This window comes from Arachis duranensis, chromosome 9, assembly GCF_000817695.3.
Source record: "Arachis duranensis cultivar V14167 chromosome 9, aradu.V14167.gnm2.J7QH, whole genome shotgun sequence".
Taxonomy (NCBI): Eukaryota; Viridiplantae; Streptophyta; class Magnoliopsida; order Fabales; family Fabaceae; genus Arachis; species Arachis duranensis.
In genome coordinates, this window is record NC_029780.3 from 69,996,059 (window position 1) to 70,009,980 (window position 13,922).

The window sequence follows — 13,922 nt, forward strand, 5'->3', positions numbered from 1 at the left end:
CTAGAATCGAACAACACTTTAGCCACTTGATTCCATTCAAAATAATATTTTACTTCGCTTTGGTTCAATTGACAGTCTAAACTTTATTCATTATCTTCGACAACGAAATAACCGTTTAAACCTGATTTCACAGCTTAATTTCAAATCTTCAAATCAGATGAAAGAGCATTAAACTTGAACGAATAGAACGTATAAAATGAAGAGAACATAGAGAAGAAAGAGAAACGTAGAGAACATAGAGATAGAACAAAATGTAGATTGAAAGCAGTATTAATTGAGAAGCCTGAAAAGAGAAAAAAAATAAAATCGCGAAGTCGTATCACTTAAGTATCGACAACTAAAGGGTAAAACGTGAAGTCGAAAGCGATATACAGCTAAAGGTATAAAGGAGAATAAGAGAAGGACAATATATATATATATATATAACATAAGTAAATAGCCACTAGTCGCGACCCGCGAAGTTTAGGACGGCTAGGGTACATTATAACAGTAGTTGACAACAATATCTTCTAATATCTCCCAAAGAAACATAAGAGCCTCTATAGGCAAGTTCAAAAGAGTTCAATACATAGTATAAGCTTTTCAAAATAAAGGTGGAGAGATTCTAAGCAAAATATAAAGTGGAGAATATAAAGATCTTCGCCATCATCTCAGCAACAGATAGAGCATTTTGAGCAGAATCCTTCTAGCTTAGCGAGCATAGTCTCTGATCTATCTAAGGCCACTCTTAGTTTTATGATTGAAACAAGATCCTCGATTATAAATTTGGAGGCACAAGTGGGCCAGCTTAGTAAAAGGGTCACTGAAACTCCTCCTAGCACTCTCCCAAGCAATACAGAAGATAATCCCAAAGTAGAGTGCAAGGCCATTGATATAATCAACATGGCCGAAACCTTAGAGGAGGAGGAGGACGTGAATCCAATTGAGGAAGACCTCAGGGGATGTCCAAATGGTCAGTACGGAATACCCTAACAAGGAACCAAAGGAATCTGAGGCTCATACAAAGACCATAGAGATTCCCTTGGACCTCCTTTTACCATTCATGAGCTCTGATGACTATTCATCTTCTGAAGAGGATGAAGACATTGTTGAAGGGCAAGTTGCCCAATATTTAGGAGCAATCATGAAGCTGAATGCCAAGCTGTTTGGTAATAAGACTTGGGAGGAAGAGCCTCCCTTGCTCACCAATAATCTGAATACATTGGTTCAGCAAAATTTACCTCAAAAGAAACAGGATCCTGGTAAATTCTTAATACCCTGTACCATAGGCACCATGACCTTTGAAAAAGCTCTGTGTGACCTGGGGTCAGGGATAAACATGATGCCCCTCTCTGTAATAGAGAGACTAGAAATCTATGAGGTACAGGCTGCCAAATTCTCATTAGAGATGGCAGATAAATCTATGAAAAAGGCTTATGGACTAGTAGAGGACGTACTAGTAAAGGTTGAAGGCCTTTACTTCTCTGCTGATTTCATAATCCTAGACACTAGGAGGGATGAGGATAAATCCATCATCCTTGGAAGACCCTTCCTAGCCACAGCAAGAGCTGTAATTGATTTTGACAGAGGAGAGTTGATCCTTCATGTGAATGAAAAACGCCTTGTAGTAAAGACTCAAGGTTCTCCATCTGTAACCATGGAGAGTAAGCATGAAGAGCTTCTCCCAACGCAGAGTCAAACAGAGCCCCCACATTCAAACTCTAAGTTTGGTGTTGGGAGGCCACAACCAAACTCTAAGTTTGGTGTTGAGAGATCTCAACCATACTCTGATCATCTGTGAGGCTCCATGAGAGCTCACTGTCAAGCTATTAACATTAAAGAAGCGCTTATTGGGAGGCAACCCAATTTTATTTTAATTTTATCTATATTATTTTGTTTTGTTTTAGGTTGATGATCATGTGAAGTCACAAAGATAATTACAAAAATAAAGATAAAAAATAAAAAAATAACATTGAAAATAGCACACCCTAGAGGAAGGACTTATTGGCGTTTAAACGCCAGTAAGGGTAGTAAAATGGGCATTTAAACGCCAGAATAGGACACCAGACTAGCGTTTAAATGCCAAAACAGGACAACAAACTGGCGTTTAGACGCCAGAACAGGAATGAAAGCTGGCGTTTAAATGCTAGAACAGGGCAGCAGACTGGCGTTTAAATGCCAAAATTGCACTCTAAGGCGTTTTGAATGCCCAATTGGAGCAGGGATGAGAATTTCTTGACCCCTCAGGATTTGTGGACCCCACATGATCTCCACCAACCTCAACTCACTCTCTCTCCTCTTCACACCTTTCCACAACACTCTTCCCCAAATACCCTTCACCAATCACCTCCATATTTTTTCCCCAAATACCCTTCACGAATCACTCCCTTAACCCTTCCCCAAAAACCCCCCACCCACCTTCAAAATTCAAAACCATTTCCTTTCCAAACCCACCCAAACCTTTCGGCCACTCTCCTTTCTTTTTCCTATAAATACCCCTCTTCACTCCTTTATTTTCACATATCATACACACCTTTCCCTCCCCTTGGCCGAAACACACACACCTTCCATCTCCTCTATTTTCTTCTTCTTCCTTTCATTTTTCGCTCGAGGATGAGCAAATATTTTAAGTTTGGTGTGGTAAAAGCATTGCTTTTTATTTTTTCATAACCATTTATGGCACCTAAGGCTAGAGAAACCTCTAGAAAGAGGAAAGGGAAGGCAACTGCCTCCACCTCTGAGTCATGGGAGATGGAGAGATTCATCTCAAAGGTCCATCAAGACCACTTCTATGAAGTAGTGGTCGAGAAGAAGGTGATCCCTGAAGTCCCTTTTAAGCTCAAAAAGGGCGTCCGGAGATCCGACAAGAGATCCGAAGAAGAGGTTGGGAAGTTCTTGCCAACCCCATTCAACAAGTCGGAATCTTAATAGTTCAAGAGTTCTATGCAAATGCATGGATCACAAGGAACCATGATCAAGGTATAAACCGAAACCCAAAGAATTGGCTTACAATGGTTCGGGTGAAATACTTAGATTTCAGTCCGAAAAATGTGAGGCTAGCGTTCAACTTGCCAATGATGGAAGAAAACCAACGTCCCTATACCAGAAGGGTCAACTTTGATCAAAGGTTGGACCAAGTCCTCATGGACATATGTGTAGAAGGAGCTCAATGGAAAAGAGACTCAAGAGGTAATCCGGTTCAATTGAGAAGACCAGATCTTAAGCCTGTGGCTAGAGGATGGTTGGAATTTATCTAACGCTCTATCATTCCCACTAACAACCGATCTGAGGTAACTGTAGATCGGGCAATCATGATCCATAGTATCATGATTCGAGAGGAAGTAGAAGTTCATGAAATCATACCTCTAGAACTCTACAAGGTGGCTGACAAACCCTCACCTTTGGCAAGATTAGCCTTTTCTCATCTCATATGTCACCTTTGCTATTCAGCTGGGATTGTCATAGAGGGAGACATCCTCATTGAAGAGGACAAGCCCATCACTAAGAAGAGGATGGAGCAAACTAGAGAGCCCATTTATGGCACTCAACAAGAGTAGGAGGAACTCCTTCATCAAGAAATCCCTGAGATGCCTCAAGGGATGCAATTTCCTCCACACAATTATTGGGAGCAACTTAACACTTCTTTGGAAAGCTTGAGTTACAACATGGACCAATTAAGGGTGGAACACCAAGAGCACTCCATCATTCTCCATGAGATTAGAGAAGAGCAAAGAGCTATGAGGGAAGAGCAACAAAGGCAAGGAAGAAACATAGAGGAGCTCAAGAGCACCATTAGTTCTTCAAGAGGAGGAAGACACCACCCTCACTAAGGTGGACTCATTCCTTAATCTCCTTGTCTATTTATTTTTCTATTTTTCAGCTCTATGCTGTAGGTTCTATCTATGTTTGTGTCTTCACTACATGATCATTAGTGTCTAGTGTCTATGTCTTAAACCTATGAATAACTCCATGAATCCTTCACCTCTCTTAAATTAACAATGTGCTTAATTACAAAAGAACAAGAAGTACTTGGATTTCAAATTTTATCTTGAAACTAGTTTAATTATTTTGATGTGGTGGCAATACTTTTTGTTCTCTGAGTGAATGCTTGAACAGTGCATATTTTTGATCTTGTTGTTTATGAATGTTAAATTTGTTGGCTCTTGAAAGAATGATGAACAAAGGGAAATGTTATTGATAATCTAAAAAATCATGAAATTAATTCTTGAAGCAAGAAAAAGCAGTAAAAAATGGAAAAAAAAAGAGAAAAGAAAAAGAAAAAGCAAGTAGAAAAAGCCAATAGCCCTTTAAACTAAAAGGCAAGGGTAAAAAGGATCCAAGGCTTTGAGCATTAATCGATAGGAGGACCCAAGGAAATAAAATCCAGGCCTAAGCGGCTAAATCAAGCTGTCCCTAACCATGTGCTTGTGGCATGCAGGTCCAAGTGAAAAGCTTGAGACTGAGTGGTTAGAGTCGTGATCCAAAGCAAAAAGAGTGTGCTTAAGAACTCTGGACTCCTCTAACTTGGGACTTTAGCAAAGCTAAGTCACAATCTGAAAAGGTTCACCCAGTTATGTGTCTGTGGCATTTATGTATCTGGTGGTAATACTGGAAAAAAAAGTGCTTAAGGTCACGACCAAGACTCATAAAGTAGATGTGTTCAAGAATCAATGTACTGAACTAGGAGAATCAATAACACTATCTAAAATTCTAAGTTCCTATAGATGCCAATCATTCTGAATTTCAAAGGAAAAAGTGAGATGCCAAAACTGTTCAGAAGCAAAAAGCTACAAGCCCCGCTCATCTAATTAGAACTAAGTTTCATTGATACTATGGGATTCATTATATATTCTCTTCTTTTTATCTTATTTTGTTTTTAGTTACTTGGGAACAAACAATAATTTATGTTTGGTGTTGTGACGAGCGGATAATTTATACGTTTTTTGGCATTGTTTTTATATAGTTTTTAGTATGTTTTAATTAGTTTTTAGTATATTTTTATTAGTTTCTAAGAAAAATTCACATTTCTGGACTTTACTATGAGTTTGTGTGTTTTTTTATGATTTCAGGTATTTTCTGGCTAAAATTGAGGGACCTGAGCAAAAATCTGATTCAGAGGCTGACAAAGGACTGCAGATGTTGTTGGATTCTGACCTCCCTATCTTCAAAGTGGATTCTCTGGAGCTTCAGAACTCCAAATGGTGCGCTCTCAATTGTGTTGGAAACTAGACATCCAGGGCTTTCCAGCAATATATAATAGTCAATACTTTGCGCAAGTTTTGATGATGTAAAATGGCGTCAAAATGCCAGCTCTCTGCCCTTTTCTGGCGTCAAAACGCCAGAACTGGCATAAAAGTTGGAGTTAAACGCCCAAATTGGCACCAAAGCTGGTGTTTAACTCCAAGGAAGACCACTACACGAGAAAGCTTTAATGCTCAGCCCAAGCACACACCAAGTGGGCCCGGAAGTGGATTTCTGTATCACTTACTTATTTCTGTAAACCCTAGTAACTAGTTTAGTATAAAGGGAACTTTTTACTATTGTATTTTCATCTTGGTATCTATCTTTGATCAGTTTATGCGATCTTAGACATTGGGGACTGGCCTCACGGCCATGCCTGGACCTTTATCACTTATGTATTTTCAACGGTGGAGTTTCGACACACCATAGATTAAGGTGTGGAGCTCTGCTGTTCCTCGAGTATTTATGCAGTTACTACTATTTTCTATTCAATTCATGCTTATTCCTGTTCAAAGATATCCATTCGCACACAAGAATATGATGAATGTGATGATTGTGTGACGCTTGGTGCACGAAATTGTGATCATCAACAATGGTGCCAATAAACATGGAGCTCTCAAATGTGAATCACACTTTGTCACAACTTCGCACAACTAACCAGCAAGTGCACTAGGTCGTCCAAGTAATACCTTACGTGAGTAAGGGTCGATCCCACGGAGATTGTTGGTATGAAGCAAGCCATGGTCATCTTGTATATCTTAGTTAGGCGGATAATAATGGTTATAATGGTTTTCGAATATAAAGAAAAATAAAGCATAGAATAAAGATAGAGATACTTATGTAAATCATTGGTGGGAATTTTAGATAAGTGTATGGAGATGCTTTGTTCCTTCTGAATCTCTGCTTTCCTACTGCTTTCATCCAATCATTCTTACTCCTTTCTATGGCAAGCTGTATGTAGGGCGTCACCGTTGTCAATGGCTACTTCCCATCCTCTCAGTGAAAATGGTCCAAATGCTCTGTCACAGCACTGCTAATCATTTATCGGTTCTCGTGCATGTCGGAATAGAATCTAGAGATTCTTTTGCGTCTGTCACTACGCCCAACACTCGCGAGTTTGAAGCTCGTCACAGTTATTCAATCTCTAAATCCTATTCGGAATACCACAGACAAGGTTTAGACTTTCCGGATTCTTAAGAATGCTACCAATGCATTCTAGCTTATACCACAAAGACTCTGATTAAGGAATCTAAGAGATACTCATTCAATCGAAAGTAAAACGAAGGCGATTGTCAGTCACACATTCATAGGTTGAGAATGGTGATGAGTGTCATGGATCATCACATTCATCAGGTTGAAGTGCGAATGAATATCTTAGAACAAGAATAAGCATGAATTGAATAGAAAATAGTACTAATTGCATTAATACTCGAGGTACAGCAGAGCTCCACACCTCAATCTAAGATGTGTAGAAACTCCACCGTTGAAAATACATAAGTGATGATCCAGGCATGGCCAAATGGCCAGCCCCCATGAAGGTCTAAAATTGCATACACTGATTAAAAATCAATCAAAAGACAAGACCTAGTACAATAGTAAAAAAGTTCTATTTATACTAAACTAGCTACTAGGGTTTACAGAAATAAGTCTAAGTGCAGAAATCCACTTCTGGGGCCTACTTTGGTGTGTGCTTAGGCTGAGCTTAAGCTTTACACGTGCAGAGGCTTCTCTTGGGGTTAAACGCCAAGTTGTAACGTGTTTTTGGCGTTTAACTCTAGTTTGTGACGTGTTTCTGGCGTTTTACTCTAGAATGCAGCATGGAACTGGCGTTGAACACCAGTTTGCGTCATCTAAGCGCAAACAAAGTATAGACTATTATATATTGCTAAAAAGCCCTAGATGTCTACTTTTCAACGCAGTTGAGATCGCGCCATTTGAAGTTCTGTAGCTCCAAAAAAGTTATTTCGAGTACAGGGAGGTCAGAATCCAACAACATTAGCAGTCATTTTTCAGCCTGAATCAGATTTTTGGATCCCTCAATTTCAGCAAGAAAATACCTGAAATCACAGAAAAACACACAAACTCATAGTAAAGTCCAGAAATGTGAATTTTGCATAAAAACTAATAAAAACATCCCTAGAAGTAGCTAGATCCTACTAAAAACTACCTAAAAATAATGCCAAAAAGCATATAAATTATCCGCTCATGAATTGGTTATTTGCAACCATGTCAAGGAGATCTTGAGCTTCTGCAGGCATTTTCTTTAGGTGACATCTTAGAAAGCTCAGATAGACCATCATAGAATATATCCAAAATGGTCCACTCTGAAAGCATGCCAGAAGGACACTTTTTGGTCAACTGCTTGTATCTTTCCCAAGCTTCATAGAGGGATTCACCATCTTTTTGCTTGAAGGTCTAAACATCCACTCTAAGCTTGCTTAGCTTTTAAGGAGGAAAGAACTTGGCCAAGAAGAAAAACTGATAGAGATCTTCTGATGGAAGTCCATGAAACTTGTAGTTCTGTTGCATTAGAGCAACTAGTTGAGGCTTCAGCTCAAAATTGTTTGCTCCAATGGTAGGGATTGAGATGCTTCTTCCATAAAAATTGGAAGTTGGTGTAGTATAATCACCAAGCATCCTCCTTGCGCCTCCACCATTGTTATTGGGCTCGGCCATGTCTTCTTTTTCGAGATTCTCTGTAAGGTTTTCTCTGGATTGTTGTGCTTTAGCTTCTCTTAGCTTCTTCTTCAGAGTCCTTTCAGGTTCAGGATCTGCTTCAACAAGAATGTCCTTGTCCTTGCTCCTGCTCATATGAAAAAGAAGAGAACAGAAAAGAAAGAGGAATCCTCTATGTCACAGTATAGAGATTCCTTTATGTGAGTAGAAGAAGAAAAGAATAGAAGAAGGGTGAGAAAAATTCGAACATAGAGGAGAAGAAAGAGTTCAAATTTTTAGATGAAGAGAAGTGTTAGTAATTAACTAAATAAATAGAAAGAGATGAGAGAGAAGAGTTTTCTAAAATTGTTTTGAAAAATAGTTAGTGATTTTCGAAAATTAAGATAAGAAATAAAATTAAAATTAAAATTTGAAACAATTAGTTAATTAAAAAGAATTTTGAAAAAGAGGGAGGTAATTTTCGAAAATTAGAGAGAGAAAAGTAGTTAGGTGATTTTGAAAAAGATAAGAAATAGTAAAACAAACAAAAAGTCAATTAGTTAGTTGAAAAAGATTTGAAAATCAATTTTGAAGAGATAAGAAGATGGAAAAGATTTTGAAATTGATTTTGAAAAAGATATTATTTGAAAAAGATATGTTTAAAAAGATATGATTGAAAAGATATGATTGAAATTTATTTTGAAAAAGATTTGATTTTTAAAATTAAAATTGATTACTTGACTAACAAGAAACTAAAAGATATGATTCTAGAATTTAAAGATTGAACCTTTCTTAACAAGAAAGTAACAAACTTCAAATTTTTGAATCAATCACATTAATTGTTAGTAAAGTTTTCGAAACTTTGAAACGAAATTAAGAAAAAGATTTTGAAATCACTTTTTAAAATTTTCGAAAAAATAATAAGAAAAATGAAAAAGATTTGATTTTTGAAAAAGATTTTGAAAGGATAGGATTTTTAAAATTGAAATCTTGACTTGACTAACAAGAAACAACTTATTTTAAAAATTTTTGACTAAGTCAACCCAAAGATTTTGAAAATTATGAGTAAAATAAGGAAAATATATTTTTTAAGTTTTTTGAATTTAATGTGGAAAGAGAAAAACAACAAAATGACTCAAGACATAAAAATTATGAATCAAAACAACTAATGCATACAAGAACACTATGAATGTCAAGATGAACACCAAGAATACTTTGAAGATCAAGATGAACATCAAGACTTATTTTTGAAAAATTTTCAAGACAAGAAAAACACGCAAGACACTAAACTTAGAAATTTTTCATGCTTAGACACTATGAATGCAAAAATGCATATGAAAAACAATAAAAGACACAAAACAAGAAAATATGAAGATCAAACAAGAAGACTTACCAAGAACAACTCGAAGATCATGAAGAACACCATGCATGAATTTTTTTTCAAAAAATGCAAAAATTTTAAAACATGCAATTGACACCAAACTTAAAAATTGACACTAAACTCAAACAAGAAACACAAAAGTATTTTTGGTTTTTATGATTTTATAATTTTTTTTGTATTTTTTTTCGAAAAATATTTTTTTTATTTATTTTTTTCTTTTGGAAAAATGAAAACAAATAAAAAAATTTTGAAAGATTTTTGAAAACTTTTTGAAAAGAAAATTACCTAATTTGAGTAACAAGATGAACCGTCAGTTGTCCAAACTCGAACAATCCCCGGCAACGGCGCCAAAAACTTGGTGCACGAAATCGTGATAATCAACAATGGTGCCAATAAACATGGAGCTCTCAAATGTGAATCACACTTTGTCACAACTTCGCACAACTAACCAGCAAGTGCACTAGGTCGTCCAAGTAATACCTTACATGAGTAAAGGTCGATCCCACGGAGATTGTTGGTATGAAGCAAGCCATGGTCATCTTTGTAAATCTCAGTTAGGCGGATAATAATGGTTATAATGGTTTTCGAATATAAAGAAAAATAAAGCATAGAATAAAGATAGAGATACTTATGTAAATCATTGGTGGGAATTTTAGATAAGTGTATGGATATGCTTTGTTCCTTCTGAATCTCTGCTTTCCTACTGCTTTCATCCAATCATTCTTACTCCTTTCTATGGCAAGCTGTATGTAGGGCATCACCGTTGTCAATGGCTACTTCGCATCCTCTCAGAGAAAATGGTCCAAATGCTCTATCACAGCACGGCTAATCATCTGTCGGTTCTCGATCATGTCGGAATAGAATCTAGTGATTCTTTTGTGTCTGTCACTGCGCCCAACACTCGCGAGTTTGAAGCTCGTCACAGTCATTCAATCCCTGAATCCTACTCAGAATACCACAGACAAAGTTTAGACTTCGTTTTTGTAATCCTCCTTTTTGGACCTCGTTTAGATCTCTTTTGGGGATTTCGTTTGTAATTTCTGTGTCCTGGGCCTGACTTCATCATGTCGGATCCTGTCGAGTTTGCTTGGTAATCCTCTTTCTTGGACTTTGTTCAGGTCTCTTTTTGGGGATTACCTTTGTAGCTTTACGTCTTTCTGGGACGACTTCATCAGGTCGGGCCCTGTCGAGTTACTTGATGATCCTCTTTTTTGGACCTTGTTTTAGGTCTCTTTCAGGGATTATCTTTTGTAACTTTTTCTTTTCGGGCCGACTTTGTCACGTCGGGCCCTGTCGAATTACTTGATAATCCTCTTTTTTGGACCTCGTTTTAGGTCTCTTTCAGGGATTATCTTTTGTAACTTTTTCTTTCCGGGCCGACTTTGTCACGTCAGGCCCTGTCGAGTTACTTGATAATCCTCCTTTTTGGACCTCGTTTTAGGTCTCTTTCAGGGATTATCTTTTGTAACTTTTTCTTTCCGGGCCAACTTTGTCACTTCGGGCCCTATCGAGTTACTTGATAATCCTCTTTTTTGGACCTCGTTTTAGGTCTCTTTCAGGGATTATCTTTTGTAACTTTTTGTAGGAGTCCGACTTCGTCATGTCGGGCTCTTCGAAGTTATAGTAATCCTCTTTTATAGGGTTGGCCAGACCTCTTTCCAGGGCTTTACTTATAACTTGGGTTGTTGTGGCTGGTCCGACTTTTTGTGCCGGCCAGTGTTTAAGTAATTTTATAGCAATCCATTTTAGTAGGTCCTCGTCAGGTCCTTTCTATGGATCACTTTCTATAACTTCTTGCATTATTCTGTTTTCATCTTTGCCGATTTTGTAGAATTTGGGTTTTTAGCCCTCGTTTTTATCGTGATCGCGCAGTGAATTCGATTTTCACTTTTTGTCGATCTGTAGGTTTATAATCGAGCGATGAATGTTTTCAGAATAATACGACTTGAGCATTTGTAGAGAATCTGAGCAAATTTTATTAAAGGAAAATGCAAATATACATGAGGAGTTAATTTCCTAAGCCGGGTGATTTGTAGGTCTTGGCATGGCGCCTCGTTAAAAAGCCTTTTTCAGGAAAAAGAGTGCGCCTTGTCCAAGATCTTTTATTACCCCTAGCTATAGTATCTTCTTAGGTTGCAGGCGTGCCATGATATAGGAAGCTCTTGCCCGTCGAGTTCGGAAAGTTTGTTGTAGCCCTTTCCCAATACTTCTATGACTCGGAAGGGTCTTTTCCAGTTTGCTGCCAGCTTTCCTTCTCCAGGTCGAGTTGTTCCTATATCGTTTTGGATTAGGATTAGGTCATCTTCAGCAAAGGCCCGCTGTATTACTTTTCGGTTGTATCTGGAGGCTATTCGTCGTTTCAGCGCTTCTTCCCTTATCCGAGCTCTTTCTCGGATTTCCGGAAGTAAGTCGAGCTTTTCCCTTTGGAGTTGGGAATTGGCTTTTTCGCTAAAATGAATTACTCTGGATGATCTTTCTTCGACCTCCACTGGGATCATTGCCTCCATTCCATAAGCTAATCGGATGGGTGACTCCTTTGTCGTGGAATGTGGAGTTGTTTGATACGCCCATAGGACTTGTGGGAGTTCCTCAGCCCGGGCTCCCTTTGCATCCTGTAATCTCCATTTTTGCCCCACTAATATAACTTTGTTAGCAGCTTCGGCTTGCCCATTGGCTTGGGGGTGCTCAACAGAGGTGAATTGTTGCTTTATATTTAGGTCGGCCGCTAGTTTTCTAAAGCCTGCGTCTGTGAACTGGGTACCATTGTCTGTAGTGATAGAGTATGGAACTCCGAACCTTGTGACGATGTTTCTATACAGGAATTTCCGACTTCTTTGAGCTATGGCATTGGCTAGGGGTTCTGCCTCGATCCATTTTGTGAAGTAGTCTATTCCTACTATGAGGAATTTGACTTGTCCCAAACCTTGAGGAAAAGGTCCGAGGAGATCGAGTCCCCATTTTGTGAATGGCCAAGGTGAGGTTACGCTGATGAGTTCCTCTGGCGAAGCGGTGTGGAAGTTGGCATGCTTTTGACATGACAAACATGTCCTTACGAATTCTATGGCTTCTTTTTGTAGGGTTGGCCAATAGAATCCTGCCCGTAGTACATTTTTGGCGAGTGCTTGTGCTCCGAGGTGATTGCCACAAATGCCACTGTGTACTTCTTCTAAGATATCTTTAGTGTTGGAAGTCGGCACGCATTTTAGCAATGGTGTTGAAATCCCTCTTTTGTATAAAGTATTATTTATGATGGTATAGTATTGTGCTTCCCGTTTTAACCTTTTTGCCTCTTTCTCATTTGTAGGGAGGGCCTCTGTTGTGAGGTAATTAATTATGGGGGTCATCCATCCCTGATCGCAACCTGTTATGGCTAGGACCTTTTCTTCTTCTGAGATTGATGGCTTCTGTAGAATTTCTTGGATAAGGCTTCTATTGTTGCCTCCTGGTTTGGTGCTGGCTAGTTTTGAGAGTGCATCGGCCCGGGCATTCTGTTCTCGGGGTATGTGTCGAATCTCATACTCTCCGAGTTGTCCGAGCTGTTCCCTGGTTTTGTCCAGGTACTTTTTCATAGTAGGATCTTTTGGCTTGGTAGCTACCTGTTATTTGTGAAGTGACTACCTGTGAATCGCTGAAGATGATAAGTTTTTTAGCTCCAACCTCCCTAGCCAGCTTCAAACCAGCAAGTAGTGCCTCATATTCCACTTGATTGTTTGAGGTAGGGAACCCAAATTTGAGGGAGAGCTCGATCTGGGTCCCCTGGTTGCTTTCAATTATTACGCCTGCGCCACTTCCCGTTTTATTTGAGGAGCCGTCCACGTATAGATTCCATTCTGTGGGGATTTTCGGTGTGTCCATAAATTCCGCAATGAAGTCGGCCAAATATCGAGATTTGATGGCCGTCTGAGCTTCGTATTGAAGTTTGAATTCGGACAACTCAACTGCCCATTGTAAGATTCTGCCTACCAAGTCTGTTTTCTGTAAGATTCCTTTTATGGGCTGTTTGGCCGAATTTTAATGGTGTGAGACTGGAAATATGGGCGAAGTCGTCGAGATGTTATTATGAGAGCGTAAGCGAACTTTTCTATTCTCTGGTAGTTCTGCTCGGACCCTTGTAACGCTTTGCTGATAAAGTAAATGGGTTGTTGCCCACTGTTGTCTTCTCGGACCAGTGCTGAGGCTATTGCCCAATTTCTCACTGCGAGGTACAAGATGAGTGGTTCTCCTTCCCGTGGCCGACTTAATATAGGTGGCTGTCCAGAAATTTTTTGAAGTCTTGGAAGGCTTGCTCGCATTCAAGTGTCCATTCAAACTCCTTTCCCTTCTTTAGAGTGGCGTAGAAGGGAAGAGATCTTACCAGGAATCTGGACAAGGCTGCCAACCGCCCATTGAGTTGTTGTACCTCTTTGATACAAGTCGGGCTTTTCATGTCGAGTACGGCCCTGCACTTGTCTGGGTTTGCCTCGATTCCTCTCTGTGTGATCATAAAACCCAAGAATTTACCAGCTTCTACTGCGAAGGTACATTTTGTGGGATTGAGTCGCATGCCGTGTCGTCTTATGGTGTTGAATACTTATGTCAGGTCGGATAATAACATCTCTTCATTTTGCGTCTTCACTAGCATGTCTTCTACGTAGACCTCCATGATCTTTTCGATGTGATCCGAAAA

At 39.0% G+C, this 13,922-nt stretch overlaps 1 non-coding gene across 1 annotated transcript; it reads left to right on the top strand.

Moving 5' to 3' along the window:
• The first annotated feature begins 7,552 nt into the window (after positions 1 to 7,552).
• LOC127742137 (small nucleolar RNA R71) lies at positions 7,553 to 7,656 on the top strand. Its single transcript, XR_008003324.1, has one exon. It is a non-coding gene; the product is annotated as a small nucleolar RNA R71 (small nucleolar RNA).
• Positions 7,657 to 13,922: the final 6,266 nt, after the last annotated feature.